Source organism: Nansenia antarctica, assembly GCF_963989245.1.
Source record: "Nansenia antarctica genome assembly, chromosome: 14".
Lineage (NCBI taxonomy): Eukaryota > Metazoa > Chordata > Actinopteri > Argentiniformes > Microstomatidae > Nansenia > Nansenia antarctica.
In genome coordinates this window covers 22,754,418-22,759,417 of record NC_137684.1, presented here as the reverse complement: position 1 = coordinate 22,759,417, position 5,000 = coordinate 22,754,418, and the positions used below count along the sequence as shown (strand labels likewise).

Genomic DNA, 5,000 nt, shown 5'->3' with positions numbered 1-5,000 from the left:
AGTTTAAGTGTTGAAGTGCACACTCGATATAACAAACAACCGTTTTAGGATCACTAAATACGTATCATTTGTGAATTGGATTCACTGTATCGTCTGCCATAGGCTACTGGGTAAGTGATACATGGCTTGTAAACAATTTTTTAGGACGTTTTAGGACGTGTTCAAAAGCAAGGACTGTGTGATCATCTAATGATGTGTAGTTATGTGTTTTTAACATGTTTGATGTTCTATCATGTTTGATGTTCTATCAGCATGTGATGTGCGAAACATGCAGCTACTAGCAGCTGTTTTGTGTGTGTTTTGATTCAGAGCAAGTTTCTCTGGTATTAGCTTTGAAACATAATCTGTAAAATGGAAAATGACCTTGCCCTACTTGAGGACTGTTTTCAGACCCTGCAATCAGACCCTGTCACATATTGCAAGCTTTGATGACCAACACCCACTCATAAATCAATCAAATCAATAAATAAATCAAATACACCTCAATTGTTCTGTTGTAACCCCATCTCTGCAGTACCATTCTGCAGGCCTGTGTGTTTGTGTGTGTGTGTGTGTGTGTGTGTGTGTGTGTTTGTGTGTGTGAGTGTGTGTGTGTGTGTGTGTGTGTGTGTGTGTGTGTGTGTGCGTGCGTGCGTGCGTGCGTGCGTGCGTGCGTGCGTGCGTGCGTGCGAGCGAGCGTGCGTGCGTGTGTGTGTGCCACCATACTGTGATAAGCAGACCCTCTCTGCAAACTGGACACAAACCCATGTTCATATTGAGGCCCACAGAGACCAACAGGAGCTCCTGAGGTCACGGGGTGCTTCGTTTCATTTCTGCCGCATCTCCGAAGGAGTCTCTCTAGAAGCTTCTACGGCAGCAGGGGCCGTCTTGAACAAAGTGCCCCATTAACCAGCCCCCTCCGCTGTCTCAGCCATTAACCAGCCCCCTCCCCCCCCCCTCCTCCTCCGCTGTCACAGACATTATACATTCTGCCGTAATGCAGCTTTAATAGTTGACACATAAACATGGCCTTGTTAAATCCACTCCTCCGTCTCCTGCATCCTAATGCTCTGACCAAGGCCAGCCAGCCAATGCACAGGCAGGCAGGCAGGCAGGCAGGCAGGCAGGCAGGCAACCAGGGAGGCAGGCAGGCAGGGAGGCAGGCAGGCAGCCAGGCAACCAGGGAGGCAGGCAGGGCGGCAGGCAGGCAGGCAGGCAGGCAGGCAGGCAGGGAGGCAGACAGACAGGCAGGCAACCAGACAGGCAGACAGGCAGGCAGGCAGGCAGGCAGGAATGCAGACAGGTAGGCAGGCAACCAGGGAGGCAGACAGGTAGGCAGGCAGGCAGCAGACCAGAAGACCAAACACACAAGGAGGAGATCTGAGTGACTATGCACTGCGTCCAGCCGATACACACTCTAATATACACTCTAATATACACTCTAATAATATACTCTAATGCTCAATTCTTCAACTCACAGGGGAGGAAGTCTCTACAAAGAGATCTTTCAGTGTAAACTCTCTCTCGCCATTCTGCTCTTGGTGATTTATATCTGATAACATTTATTTTTTTATCACATTTCTTGTACATCAGTTGTATTTAACACATCAGCGCAAATATAAATGGAGGCCTCGCCGGTTTTTCACTGGGCTTCTTATCTCCTTGTGAAAGAGTAAATCTGACGTTTCATTTATTTCATTTTCTTTCCGCGCGTCTTACGCTTGTAGACCTTTTTATTTATGAGTGTGATACTTTGATTAGCCCTTCTAAATAGAGCGCTGTTATAAGCCGCTCTGAAACCTAGCCTGCTGGGTAGCCTCGGAGACGCCACAGGGTCTGGTCTGTTACGGTTATGGAATGTAACGGAGGATCTCTGATGTAGAGCCTGTCTGTCTGTCTGTCTGTTAATATGAATATCTCTGATGTAGAGCCCTGTCTGTCTGTCTGTTAGTATGAAGATCTCTGATGTAGTGCCCTGTCTGTCTGTCTGTCTGTTAATATGAAGATCTCTGATGTAGAGCCCTGTCTGTCTGTCTGTCTGTCTGTTACTATGAAGATCTCTGATGAAGAGCCCTGTCTGTCTGTCTGTTAATATGAAGATCTCTGATGTAGTGCCCTGTCTGTCTGTTAGTATGAAGATCTCTGATGTAGAGCCCTGTCTGTCTGTCTGTTACTATGAAGATCTCTGATGAAGAGCCCTGTCTGTCTGTCTGTTAATATGAAGATCTCTGATGTAGTGCCCTGTCTGTCTGTTAGTATGAAGATCTCTGATGTAGAGCCTGTCTGTCTGTCTGTTAATATAAAGATGTGTCCTGAGGATGTCGCTTAGCTGATCCACCGCTGATGATCACAGGCTAATCATGACAGCGCTGTCTACACAACTCTTCATAGCAACGTTCCTACAATATTCTAAAAGTCTTCAGGTTAGGTTCTGATCTTTTTGTTTAGAGCCTGGGTGCGGAACAAATCAGCAGTTGGTTTTCATAATTAAAAAAGAAATAATAATACGAAAATACCTCAAGCCTCAATCTGAGGAGTAATACGTCTGATCTCCGGAGCCTTCTAGCGAGCGGTAGCTTGCCACTTGTGATTTCAGCGGGCGTGATTTTATGTTTGTGTCACAACTTGATTGGAAACACGGCAATACCTGTGTGTGCACATAAACTGTGTTTATGGGCCAGCTGGGTGTCCATTTTAGCAGACATCTGCCTGCTGACTGTATGAAGGTCAGGTGTTTTTTCCCCGCCTCCTGCGGGGGTACTATACTGTATGTCACAGCACCTCAGCCAACCGCCTTTGTGTCGCCACTCAAGCTACTCCACTTCTGAAAGCTTTCTGAATGTCAGTTGGCTCAGATACAGTAAAGTAGTTAGAGTACGTGACTTTGAAAAGAGGTCGGCACTTTCTCTTCGAGAAAACAGTTCCACCTACGATACAAAAGGTTTCGGTTAAGGCTGTCCCCCGTGGGTCACTGTTTTCTAGAACCCTCTTTCTTACAGGGACAGACAAAAAAAAATCTGGAAGTCTAGACGTCGTTTTATGCTTTCAGTTTATCTGAGCTTAGCCCCTCCTGATCTAAAGGAATTGCAAAGTTTGAACTTGGCCGTCAAAGACGTTGCCTTTGATCGTAAGTGTCATTTCCTGTTCACTGGTTGATGTTTCGGAGGATGAAGTCGTTCCCTCTGTGACTCATCTCACACCTGTTCCGTTGGCTGCAGGAGTTGGCAGGGAGACTGCGGCAGCGAGCAGCCCGCCTGCAGAGACACTCCGTTCTGTGAAAAAGCCAACTGGGGTGACGTGACTCTATCATCCTCTCCCTCCCTCCCTCCTCCTTTCTGAGAAGAGCGCATGCAGCTAGCGCCCTGCGTGGTGTCCGTCTGACACTGCTAATGTGAGACATGTCCGACATGCTAATGTGAGACTAATGCGACTCTACGGGGGGAGAAAAAAGAACTGCTTCTTCGACTCTTCCCTGAGTACTCTTTCGAGAACCCTATTCCGCTCCATGCGCAGTTTTAGAACCCTTTCCCCACAGAGAGAGGGTGCTCCCCCGGAACCGAAGAGTGTGGCCGCTCCGCACGTGTTTAGCGCCTCTTGTCTAACTCCTCTACCCCCTTAATTTCTCTGCCAACTGTGTGTCTGCCCCCCCACCCTCAGGGGGTCCCTTGTTATGTGCCCGTCTTATCTGCCTAAATAACAGAATGAGTTTAAACAAAGCCGGGCCTAATGAGTCATGCAGAAGGTGTCAGATGGGAGAGGGGAGAGGGGGAGAGGGGAGAGAGGAGAGAGAGGAGAGAGGAGAGGGGAGAGAGGAGAGAGGAGAGAGGAGAGAGGAGAGAGGAGAGGGGAGAGAGGAGAGGGGAGAGGGGGAGAGGGGAGAGAGGAGAGAGAGGAGAGAGGAGAGGGGAGAGAGGAGAGAGGAGAGAGGAGAGAGGGGAGGAGAGGGGAGAGGGGAGAGGGGAAGGGAGAGATGACAACACAGTTTAAATTACATGTTTGAGCTCTGACTGCTCCTGCTGGGCAGCTCCACACCATCGCTACTGTGGGCAGAGGCGTTCAGACTCTCTGAGAGAGAGAGAGAGAGAGAGAGAGAGAGAGAGAGAGATGGAGGGGAGGGAGGGGAGAGAGGAAGAGAGAGAGAGAGAGAGTGAGAGGCAGAAAGAAAGAAAGGGAGAGAAAAAGATGGGAGAGAAGGGATTGGTTCAGTGTTTACAGGATGATACAACGGCGACGACTGTTTAAGTTAACGGTAGAAGTGGTTGAGAGTGCCTCCTCGTTTTTTTTTTTTTTTTTGTGCCTCCTAGTCTGTTTTATCTGCAACTATTTTGGGCTGGAGAGCCTCCACGTTGCTGAGGTACGGGCTACCATGGCAGCGGGAGCTGAGGGCTGCAGTAACTCCGTGGCGCTCAGCCAGCCCTGACTGAAGGAGCCTTCAGGCATCCTCTTACCCTCTTCCCCACAGCTCAGGTCAAGGGTCAAACTGCAGTCATGCAACCTAAACGCATTCGACATGGCACAGTGTATGAACAGTATTGTATACCTGAGGCACAGACACACGGACTGTATGAAAGGGAGTTTTCATTATTTATACCGTAATGAACGCCACAGCCTTTTTCTAATGCGTAAGCTCGGTGGCATTATACTGTACCGTCATTAGTTGTATGTCTCATTCACATTTATTTGATATGCTAGGACAGTAGCCTGTTTTTGTCATCCGGTGCCCGTGTTGTTCTGTGTATGTGTGTCAATGCGATTGCGGGATTATCTCGGAGCAAGTCTTCTCTGCTCGGCGCTGATTCTGTCATTATTTTCCGAAATGAAAGGGGGATATTATGCAGAATTATGCTGAATTAGCAGGCTGCAAACAGGGTGTTTTTATTTACAGAGAAAGAAAGAGAAAGAGAGAGAGAGAGTGAAAAAGCAGACCAGAGAGAGAGAGAGAGAGAGGGAGAGAGAGAGAGAGAGAGAGAGAGAGAGAGAGAGAGAGAGAGAGAGAGAGAGAGAGAGAGAGAGAGAGAGAG

General features: G+C 48.4%; 1 protein-coding gene across 1 annotated transcript in view; it reads left to right on the top strand.

Moving 5' to 3' along the window:
- The window catches only part of tbxas1 (thromboxane A synthase 1 (platelet)), a gene marked incomplete at its 3' end in the record, with an annotated part of 67,195 nt that overhangs the window by 47,602 nt on the left and 14,593 nt on the right, over positions 1-5,000 (top strand). The gene's annotated exons all lie outside the window — the stretch shown is intronic.